At 37.3% G+C, this 12,144-nt stretch overlaps 1 long non-coding RNA gene across 1 annotated transcript; it reads right to left on the bottom strand.

The window, feature by feature from the left end:
• Positions 1-6,119: 6,119 nt before the first annotated feature.
• On the bottom strand, positions 6,120-11,761 carry LOC310895762. Its single transcript, XR_014580938.1, has 3 exons — positions 11,481-11,761; positions 9,219-9,327; positions 6,120-8,677 (listed from the first exon to the last, which is right to left on the bottom strand). It is a non-coding gene; the product is annotated as an uncharacterized lncRNA (long non-coding RNA).
• Between the last annotated feature and the right edge of the window lie 383 nt (positions 11,762-12,144).

The raw sequence follows: 12,144 nt of genomic DNA, 5'->3' as shown, positions 1-12,144 counted from the left end.
ATAGATGGATGACAAAAGGAAAGGATTAGCAATAGTCAGCTTAAGCAAGCAGTTGAAGATAAAAGTGCCAGCAACATATTGGTCCCACAGTCCTAATTCACAGTACTCTACCTAATTGTGAAACTGTTTCGCAGTGTGTCCCCTGGGATGTTAGCATGCAGTTGCTGCATTCAGTGCTGCTTCTACTCCAAGGTAAAAATCAGATGGTGCTCTCTAGTAAAGGCCATATGCACTGTCTCTCTTGTGTTAAAAGAGATAATCAGGACATATCTATATCTTGGCATAATTGTAAGTAAAACCACAAGCAAAACATTGTATTGCACTGAAAAAAAAAATAAATAAAGAAAGCTAACAATGAATCCTATAATGATTAATGACGACATCATTGCTAGAGAGGCATTCAGAGCAGAGAAGTATATTTGTTCATTGTTCATTGTTATTTATAAAACAGAAGTAAGACTGAAAGAAAAACTTCTTGAAGGCTTCCTGAGGTTATGAGCTGTATTTACTTGGAATACAGCACCTGTGATAATTTTTCATTAATCTCACGTGCTTCTATCTTCACCCTCCTTACACCCTATCTCACCTCTCTTAGGGATATATCTTGCAGTGGCATAAACAGCAGTGGTTCCAAAGAAATCAGCGTGAATGCTTTCATTTTTTTGCTATTCAAGGATATGACTGAATATTCTTCTCATCAATCATTCAGGAAAAAAGGGTGGGAAGATTCTCTCTGTTCATTGTATTCCACTGTCATACTACTTACAAGTGCTCACTCTCATTCACACATTCGTTTAAGATTTTATTTTTCTTTTTAAATCATCATTGTCTCTTCAACCTACGTGTCTTCTGGGCTTACTGTCTCTGATTACAAAAAGCAGAGTTTTTAGCATTCATTTCTCTTTCTAGTATACCATTATCTGTTCTGCTCTGATAGGTACAGGTGAGGCACCCTTCAACCAGCTTCCTGTAAGCAGTCAGTGCTAGCCTGGATAGATACCTGCTTTTGAATTTGAGAAGGCAGGGGAGGATCTTTGTTTCATTTGGGAAAAGGAACTAATAGGTAATTGCAGCATCTGGGAGAGCAGGGAGAATACCTCTGTATTCCTTTCCAGGAGCAAAACAAAGTGAGTTTTCCTGTTTAGTCAATTTGTATTTGCTGTCGTTCTACAGAGAATTGTACTTACATAGTAGTGAAGAGACTACAACCAGCAATATCTCCTTCTGTAACTGAGGAATGTCTAACAAATTACCTAGCTTCCCAGCTGCAGAGAGAAAAGGATCTAGATATTTTAGAGTCATAAATAATACTTGATCTGTCAGCATTAGTCCACACAGGGACAAAATTGAGTATGTGGCTTTTATGGTGCAAGTGGTTCATAGCTTGATGTTATGATCATCACACTTGAAGCTGCACACAGATCTTAATGGCCTGCAGCCAGTTTGCCACTCAGATTCACCTCCCTTCCTTTGGAGCTCTGCTGATAGCTGATTAGGGCTCAAGAAGGTGAACAGTTTTGCTACTGGGAATTTGGCTGAAGCACTAGGTTTTGTATCGTCAAAGTGAGGTGTTAGAGCTGTGAATTTAGAGTGCTGCCCAGCTGGCAGCTGTCTTTGACTCTGCTAGTTCAAAGGAGAAGCACAGTGTTTTAGCTGAATCACTAAAAGGCCATGCAAAACTTAGATGGGAAGTATAAAGCAGGGAGGTAGATTCCCTGTTAAGTAGGGGAACACAGTAACTTCCCAGAGAAGCTGCACTTAATTAAGCCTTTGTTTTTGCCCTGTTCCCAGCTGGGAGAGCCTAGAGTCTCACCTCTCTGTCTGATTTCCTGGGGCAAGTGCTGAGGTTCCCTTCCTGGCTGACTCACAACCAGGCATCACTGCCAAATTCCCTGTAACTCTGTGCACGGTGCTATATGCAAATGCTTGAGTTTGCATAATTGTGATTAATTAGGATATGCTTGTATTCTGCCTCTAAGAGCTGTGTGGTTAATGCTAGTGCAGCTTTGTTCAGTGAAGCTTTCTGCTTATCTCTAGAACAGCCGTATGACAAACCTCCCACATGAACTGCCTTATGCCTATGCCTCAATCTATGGTTAGGGAGTGCTTCCTGTGGGGGTAAAGAGATAGCTCAGTTTCATGGTGTGGTAGACACTTTGTGATGTGGAAGCTGGAACTGAGTCCCAGTATCTCATGCAGTGATAAAGTGCCTGTGGTTCGCTGGCAATTTGAGGGGAAAAAAATTAAAGAGAAACATTTCAGTAAGCAAGACAACACAAAAAAGTAATAATGTTCAAGGCTAAACAAAAAGTTTAATCCAAACCAGTTTTGATTCCTATTTGAACTCTGTAATGAATTTAAGAGAATGGTTTTTTGTTTGTTTGTTTTTTAATGGAGCACTCTTTCAAAATGAGAACCCAGAAAGATCCAGATAAAGTTGAATCATCTGAACAAGAGGTGCTTCCAACAGTCTTTCAATGAGTCTGCCTTTACAATAACATTGACATAGCCAACAGCAATGCTACACCAAACGATGCCTTTGCCTGTATGTGATCAGAAGCTCCAGGGATGTTGCTCAACTTTGAAAACCACAAGGCAGCAAAGCCCCAAACAGGGCCTGGGAGTTCCAAGTCCCACATCCCAACCTTATAACTCCAGCAATGGCTGTGGCTGTGACCCTCATTCGACATATATTCAGTACAATGATAGCTACAGGACCCAAGAACAGAGGATGAACCAGAAAGCTCCCTGAAAGCTTGTGATAGAGCCAAATTTAACAGAGATCATATATCAATATACTGCTGGTCAGCAGGCTAAGATAAAACCATATGAGAACTCCAAGATTCTAAAGGATAACAGAGAAGATACTACAAACATAGAAATTAAAATGAGAGAACTTAAAAAGTAACTTTAGCAGTGCCACTTCTCTAGCACTACGTTGGGTCATGCATCAGGGAAGACATCTTTATCCTTTAATAAGGAGGAGGATGTCCCCTCCTCACGTGTTCAACCCTTATTCTCTTCACCTCAATTCTCCATCCTCCTGATCCTCTTCAGAATTGAGCAACATATCTGATGCCCAAGATCCTGTCTTGAATTCCCTATTCTCATCCTCCTGCCTCCACATACAAGCTTTTTTTTTGTTCGCCTTTCCCCTTTCCTTTCTAACCACCTTTTCATTAAACATGTAATTTCTGCTTTTGTTCTGGCCTAATATACATCTATGTGCTATTTGCATAGCTTAGACAAACACACAAGTCCCATTAGACAGTATGTGCTCTTTTTGAAAAGCAGTGAAGCATTTTGCTGTATTAACACTTTGATGTATTAGGGTTCTGGTTTTCCCCTGTATCACTCTTGTCTACCCACTAATAGTATCTCTTTTGCAAAGTTCTTGACAAGTATGTGTCTGCTTTCAAGGAGCAGTTTTGAAGGGTCTTTATCCACTAACAAACTAATCACTGAACCTCACTAGCTGTTACAGTCTAGCTAAAGACAAGTTCACACTTAGGTCTGTATCTCTTCCTCTATGCAGTTTTAATAAACAGGAAAATTTAAAAGCCAAAGTTAATATTTTGGAAGAGACTTGCTTATTTCCAAAGAGAAGAGGATGAATTTTCAGACAGGAGGCAGTCCTTCTGTTCTTGGGTCGTGTCTGATTTCCAGTTATTCTGTTCATTTGACCTCTTCTGTTCTAACAGTTCTTCCTGACTTTCACATATTTGAACAGTCTGAGCCTCACATAGGAGTGGCATGTGAATAACCTGAAATCCGCTTCAGAAGCAGATTTCATCCCTGGCATGGGTGTTGCAGGACCACACCAAGGCAGGCAAGCAGGGACATGGCTAATAAATCAGTCACAGAGGCTGCAGCCTGGCCTGGCAGAGAATGGAGTTTGCCAGAGACATTTTTTTAAAACTAGTTCCATTGAACTGGGCTAAATCACCTTCAACAGAGAACTGATCTGGCTACTAAGAAATAAGAAATACACAGTCACTCAGAAGCTGTGTTTTCATAGATTTCACTTTATCATATTCCCTGTGTTGTGATAGAATGTCTTAAAATGCATAATAAATATTTGGTGTGTAGGAATGCACAGCAGATTTGTAAAATGCCACTGTGACACATGCTGATAGTAGGCTTAAGGAGGGGATATAGCTTCAAAGAAGAGTTTAGCCTAGCAAGTTTTCTTCCTTCCACTTGTTGTGGCAATACTTACTGTGCCAGGGAAGTCTTCAAGAAGGAATAAAACTCTCCAGGAGCAGTTGGAGGCTAAAGCAGATGAATGTCTCCTTTTATCTTGTTTTGAAGCAGTCACTACTTGGATTTGCAGATTGAAAAATGTTTCTCTAGTGGTTCCTATCTCTCAGTAACATAAGAATTATTTCACTGTAAGTAAGTATACCCATCTGCCAGGCAACGGGCATGCCCCAAGTAGTAACTCCTGCTTTCCGACAGCTGTCACTCCTCTCTGCAGTGAGGTTTCCCTGTGATTTGCCCCTTCATGTTGGTCTGACCTTCCCTAGAATAGCTTAGCCCCTATATAGACATCCAGATGTGATTCTTTGCAGCTTCCACATACATCATTGGGTCTGGCGGTGTGCCTAATGGCAGAAATGGTGAGCAACAGTTCAGTGAAGGGTAGCACTTGATTTTTTGTGTCAGAAATCCATGCCAGCTAATGTTTATCATGACACTTTGATCTCAAAGATTTAGTTCTCCTCATGGAGCAAAAGCAGATTTTTGGTAAGCTGTAGCTGTAGCCTTGACAACTCTTTGCAATGTCTAGACAGTGGAAAGAGATGATTACATCCTCTTTTAAACTCAAGTGCAACAATTCAACATGCTTAACATGTTTACCTCAGGATGAACTTATTTGTATTGCTTTGTTTTTTGGTACTGCAAGCATCTAGTATTGTCAAAAGATGGAGGACAAGGTGGTTCTGGATAAAAAACTTTTATTAAGAGTAATATATCTGATAGATGTGCCAGGTCACATATGGTCCCTATGAAGACCTTAGAATGGACCTAGATATTAAGGAGTTTAATAATACGCATTTACAGCTAATATTTCTCATGTAACTGTCTTGAAAACATTAACACTTACAGAAAGGCTCTTCAATTAATGTTAATTGAGGAACACTAAATCCCAGAGATGAGTCAAGAAATGTCAAACATTGCTGCATTTACTTATGCAATATAGAGAACGGTGGAAGAGAAAACTAAGTTACCATTTCCATAACTGATAAAAAGCTATCTTAGTGCAGTCTTACAAGATAACAGGAGTAGAAAAAGAGATCTGAAACAAGAACGAAAAATTCTGGCTTAAGCAGCTGCATCAGATTAGATATACACTCAGAAGCTTCTCCAAAAGAGAGACATCATAAAAAGAGAAGATGCTAACCTGCCAGGTCTGCCACATGTCAGCCAAGTCTCTGGGGCAGGTATGGAAGAAGACTACAGGTACATAATGCAGAACTGCATAATTATATTTTCCAATCTTCTGTAAACAAGAACCTAATCTTTTACTTTTTTATTGTAGAATAAACTTTTTTTTTTTTTTTTATTTTTTCCTGATGATCTTGTGGTGTTTAAAATGAGCTGAAGGCCCTTCTGATAAATCAGAAGTTCTCCTTGGGACAATCCCAACAAATTGATGTTGCTGACAAAACCTTCAGGTGCCTGAAAGCCTGAGACAAGTTTGGAAATCTCAGAACATGAACTGAGTTCCATGTTAAATTGTGTCTGGATATTACCTCCAAGAATCAGATTTGAAAATAAAGCTCTGAGGGAACGTAAACCACACTTATTCCTGACAAAGATGAACAACTGACATCTTCAGGAAACCCCATATTATGGTATGCTTCTTTATTCTTGTTATGCTGTCAGATATCCAGATCAACGTACCCACTCATGCACAAAAGTTGCTGTTGTCTAAGCGTGATCCTGAGCTTGATTCAGAAAATAAGTGTTTGGTGGACTTCTCTGTCAACTTATTTCTCCCAACATGAATTTTGAACAGCCTTATTTCATGTGATCAGACAAAAAAAAAAAGGCAATTTCACAATAGCATTTGTACAATGCCTGTAAGTGAAGTCTCAGTCTCATATGAGTCTCATTTTTCAGGAACTGAGTATGAAATTTCTCTTTGTTTTTTGTTTGGTTTGTTTTGGTTGGTTTTTAATCCTTTGTTAAAATTTCATTTTGTTGCATATATTATTCACATAATGCTGAAGAAATAAGACTCCAAAGAGATTGCCAATATGGCTGTTACCAACTCATTAGATGTCCAAAACAAGTATGTAGCAAAAACATACAAACAATATATACTCTGTAAATATATATATATTTTTTTCTGAGATTATGACAGTCAGTGTTATGCTTCACAATGAAGTCAGATCTAAGTTGTCCAGCTAAGAGCATCAAAGTTGTTCTACTAATATAAAGGAAAATTAGGTCCTTTTATTTCTAGTTCACAATGAACAATGTCTACAGAACACAAACTCTCCATATACAGATAGATTTTTAAAATGAGAACAGAAAATTGCACCTTAAACTACCAGCAAACAAAAGAAAAAGAAGTTGAATTTTATTAAATTTGGAATCACTTAATGACTTTTTAGGGACAAAGCACACATGAAAGTATTGACTGAAACATAACCCATGAAGTTTTAACTTACTTAGAGTTTCTCCTCAACCCATGTTATTGTGTTGGCAACTAGCATCTATTTAATAATATCAGGCAAGAAAACAATGCAAAAGAAACAATTCCTTTCTGAAGAAGGAACATTCATTTTTGCAGTAAAATAAGAAGTCTATAAATCTACCAACTTTGCATACAGTTTGAGGATTTTACCTTAATCTTATTTGTTATTCTGGCAGGTGTAAATTTCCACATGGAATGGAATATACCTCAAAGAGGCAGGTAAATCAGTGTCACAAGTCAAACTCTGGTCTGAAAAAAAATTCTCTCCTTTATAAACCATCATTCATTTCTTTCCTCCTTTATATTTTCTTTGTATCTTCCCTTATCTATTTCTTTTTTTTTCTTATGAAGAACGGTGCTTTGAAGCAAAAAAGTTGTAAACTGTAGACTGCACAAATATGTCCATGTCAAACATACTTGAATGATAAAGAGATTATAAGTCTTTGAAGTGAATTGTTTTTAGAAGTTTGACAGTAGAATAGCTCTGAAATGTTTTTCAAAGCATGATACCACATTTCTAAAAAAAAAAAATATTGTTCAAGTTTTGGATACATCTTTTTGTTGTTTGTGATGATTTTTTTTTATTATTATTATTATTTTTTCTTCCCTTCTCTTAGGGAAGAAAAACAGCATGTTTTTTCACATTCAGTATTTTTTTCAACTCTATTATTCATAGAAGTTCATACAGCTAATAGTGTTTCTTTCAGTCATTGAAACAAATAGGGAAAGTCTTACATTCTCCATTTATCTACATTCCTTGTAAGGTCAGTTAGATTAGTTTGAATAAGAGCTAAACCTCCAGGATCACAGGGAGAAGTTCTTGGGCAGTGCCAGTCACATAGCACTGTGGTTTCAATTTGCTATGGTAATTTATTCAAGTTAGACAACTGGGTCAGCATGTTTAAAATCAAGGTCTTCAGCCAGTGTAAACTAGAATACTTACTTGGACAGTCAAGAAATTTATGGTCATTTCAAACCACTTGAGGCTCTAGAATATTATGGAAGCTTATTATTGCACTTACATCTTTCTCCAGAACACCCTCCTGCATGAGTTGCATACATACCTGCAGTCTTTCAGCAGGTGGGGGATGGCTACACAGAGAACAATTAGAAAATGGATATTTCATTGATGATATCCAGCCTTTAAAAATACATCATTTATGTTGTCATGAAAATAAGTGAGCTAAGTCTAACATGTTACACTACTTTTACTTCTGTTGGACAGCAATCAGATGAAAAAATATAATCATCATCTACCATTAGAATGACTTGGAAATTTTCACAAGATTGATCAAGAAAAAAAACAGGGGTTGTGCATACATACTCTTCTGCCTTCTAGAAAATGTACTACCATGCTTCCCTGGTCATAAGTTGTGAGTTAATTCTGATTTGAACTTGGTGAAAGTTTTGTTTGGCACACGAATGCGTGATCTTCCAAAGGGTCATTACATTACCACCTTTTTTTTTTTTTTTAAATTGTTATTAGGTAGCCATTGTGAAATACTACCAGTTCTTTGCAAGAGTCTAAATCAAGTTCTTGCCCTGGTTATGTGCAGATACATCTCTTACATGCTTATAACTTTTTCTCTTAATTCTTCCCCACCCAGCCATGTTTTCTTTAGTAGGTTTTCTCCAATTCAGTAACTATAGTATAATTTTACCAAATGCCTACAGAAGGATTATTTCTGTCTGGTTTGCTTCTCCAGTGATAGATCCTCTATTATGGAGTTCATTATCTGTCTGTAGTAACTCTTTAAATCCAACTCCTGCTTCAGGGGGCACTTGAAAGAAAGTAAAAAAGTTAAAAGCTTCTATACAAATAACATATGTAGTCACGGATATGAAATTTGTACATCCCTTTCATATACTCTGATCGCTATGGTTTGTGGACAGATATTGACTTTCAAAGATGAGACTACTCTAACACGCTTCTTTTCCCAACTGCTAAACTGCACTTGCAAGGTGCTGAATCTGCAACAAAATTAGAAAAAAATAATGAAATTTTATTTTTCTTTCCAAAATGACAACTATCTTACAAACTTTAAATCTTGAATAAAAATGTATTAACATATGTTGTTTGTATTACTTTCTACTTCAGTGTATATATATATATATCCTTTGTCTTACCTTCTACCTGTAACACTGTTTTTCTTAATATAAGCATTCAGTTTTTCTAAAGGCTTCAAAATATAATACAATTGTAACTGAAAGGCATCATGGTTCATACATGGGAAGGTGAGGGTAAATATGTTCCCTAACATTAGTGGAGAAAGAACTGCAAGTGGTCTCATTAAACTGATTTATCAAGGTTCTCGAGCAGGCATGACTTTTAAGTAGGAGAGTAACAGAGACCCAGCAGTTACAGCACAAACTTGGCATTCAGGAGAACTGGGCTCAGTTTTTGCTTCAGCATGTATATTTTGCAAGGCACTATCAAACCATTATCCACCCTCCACCCCCATCCCACTCAAAAAAAAAAAAAAAAAAAGAAAACACCCTGTCGTTGCCTTACAGAGCTTTTGTGAAGGCCATGCAGGGGAAGTTGTGAGGTTCGACTCTGCGATGGTAAGGGCAGCCGTGCAATAGATGGTGCTATTCCCACGCTTCAGAACCTGGGTGACCTGTTGTCCGTCAAGGTGCAGGTCATGCACTGAGATGAAAGTGTCTTAATTTCCCCCACCCCAGTTATGTTTACACAAAGAGCAGGATTATTAAAACATCTCCCCCATCTTCCTCAAGTAGTAGTCAGCTTCCCTGTTTTTCTTTTTTTTTCCCCCTCTCCTCATAACATTATCACTCCCTATAGCAGTTTTCTGACCTAAATCAGGTCTTTATTCATCTCACTCTCTACACCTTGCCCTCTCCCCCTAGAACAAGTAGAAAAGGCTCATTTATTCCATTCAAGCAGGGGAAAAAAAACACTTTCAAGATGCTAGTCCTAACTGTTACATCTTGGAATCAGATTAATAATTTGAATTAAATCCTTTGTTCAGAAGACAAAAGAACTAGCAAAGAGGATAATGGATTATCCACTCCTATGGCTCAGCTGGAAGTTATCTGAAGGTTGCTTTGATAAGTAGAGTGAGAATCAGAAGTGTGACTGATGTAGCATCATTATATTGCTATAACCTGTAAGACAGAGATACTATGATCTTCAGAAATACTATTACAGAGCTTCCAAAACAGATAACAGTGAAAGAAACTCCAGCATCTCATCCATTATATGTATTTCATATATATTGCATTGGTATATAAATGGATTTTTTCTAGTAGTATTGAGATACTAGAAGTCTCTATACAAATGACTTTTTGTTGATGAGAGGAGTGTTAGATGCTTTTATTATGGCATAAGAGATGAATTAGGTGAATATAGACATACATTTTCAGACAGAAATATCTTATTATTTAGCTGTCTAGTGGTAACTACAATATGGACACTTGTCTAAAAAAAAAAAAAACAACCAGAAAAGTCTAGATACTACTACCCTATTGCAATAGAGATAAGCAGTGTAGCATGCAGTCCTCAGCTCTGTTGAGGGCTGCCTGTAAGGAATTTCTACAGCCAACCATTTAATTGGCAGTTATGCTAGGAATCTTGGGCTGCTTTTAATACTATTCTTCCATTCCTTTGCAATACTTTGTGTCAAAGGCCTCCCTGTACCAGAAAAAAAAAAAAATATTTCCAGTAATTTGTCAGACAGTGTTTGCCAAAAGCTTAACAACTATCAGGATTTTGGCACCTTCCAGGTTCCCTTCTCTTGGAGGAAGAAGCTGTGAAGTACAACAGTGGGTATTTAACACAGAGTTGTCTCAAAGGGCAGAGTAGTTAGTATTGGCTAATGTGCCCAATTTGTGCTATACAGTGTACCACCTCTTTTTCTCTCCTTGTTTCATATTGCTGTCTGTAACAGCCTAAACTCTCCCCTCAGAAACTTTACAGTACAAAGAACAGAACATGGGTATTCATGTGAAGGTCTAATGGATTTTGTGTTCCTGCATGCAGTAAGTTTTTTTCACCTTAAAATCAGTCATTGTTCTTAAAGATTCTGACAGTACTTACTTCAGAACAATATATAAATTAATGCATTAAAAAAAAAAAAAAAACAGGAAATGGATTGCAGTAATAAACTCCAGGGAATATTCATGGACAAGTGGGTAGTGGGTAAGCAGAAGTTAAGCAGTGACCCTGAAGTAATAGTACATTACGGTTTTCAACTCCAATATACTGAGCACAAAGAAACAAATTGATTTTTTTTAAGCTTTGAAAATTAAACCAACCACAGTAAAAGTGGTTTGCTACACATCAGCAAAAAAAATAAAAATTAAACTGCCATAAAAGCTATTCAAGAGAAAACAAATGTCACTATGGACACAGAAAAAAAAATTTTGCTCTTCCCAATTCAGGTGATTTGTCACCAGGGTCAGCATTTCTTCAACATTTCATTCATAAAACCGATGGCAGAATTTGGTCTGGCCCTGGGGACCAAGGCAGTGTGATAGCACAGAATGGGCTTCTTTTTGGAAAAGGAGTTGAAGAAATACTTCTGAGATGTAATACAGGACAAAAACAAACTGAACTTCTTTACTTCTTTTTTTTCTTCTTAAAAACAAAGCACATACACACCAAAAAAAAAAAAAAGTCTCATTTCACTTAAAAAAAGAAAATAATAATAAAATAAAAAATAAAAAAAACTCAGGATATGTGCCAAAAGCAGACTTCAATGTTGAAGGCATGCTCTATTACTGCCTGCACAGCAGCCCCACATATACTCACCTCTGAGTAACATAAAATTCATCATGGGTTATTCCTATATTACCGGTCCTTTAATCTCGAAGTCACTATTTTTCATTTTGCAGGGAAAACCAGACTGAAGTTCAGCACTTCTCGCAGGCTACAACCTGTGTTAGCTTGCTACTGTCTTCTACTAGGAGACGATGCCAAGACACAAGGCATTCCACCACCTTTCCAAGGCCACCTGCAGCATCTTCATCTATCACCTTTCCACAGCCTGATTTGCTGTATTTATAGCAGCTGTCCTTCATTAGCTTGGGGGGGAGGGGGGACAAAATCTGAAAAGTTATACAATTTCAATCATAATCTGCATAAAGACCTACCCATGGCTGAAATTATTAAAGTAGCAGGAACAGAGGTCTTAAAGAGGCAATCCTGTGCTGGTATTGTTCTTAGTAGCTATTCCTTGACATCAGACGTAACTATCTTCGTGAACACAAGGAAGTGATCTGCATAGGTAGGAAGTGTTTGAGTTTCAGAGAGAATAATATGGTAAAGATATTTGTTGAAGATAGTTTCAGCTATCAGTTTTTTTTGACCATTGCTCTGAAATATCAATATTAAAGATGTCATTCTACTTTTTGATTGATTACTGTGGTTATGAAAACAAAGTAATTTCTCCAAATCTTAGCTCTGAATTGATCAT

This window comes from Anser anser, assembly GCF_964211835.1.
Source record: "Anser anser genome assembly, chromosome: 2".
In the NCBI taxonomy this organism is placed as follows: Eukaryota; Metazoa; Chordata; class Aves; order Anseriformes; family Anatidae; genus Anser; species Anser anser.
This window is presented reverse-complemented; position numbering and strand designations above follow the sequence as displayed.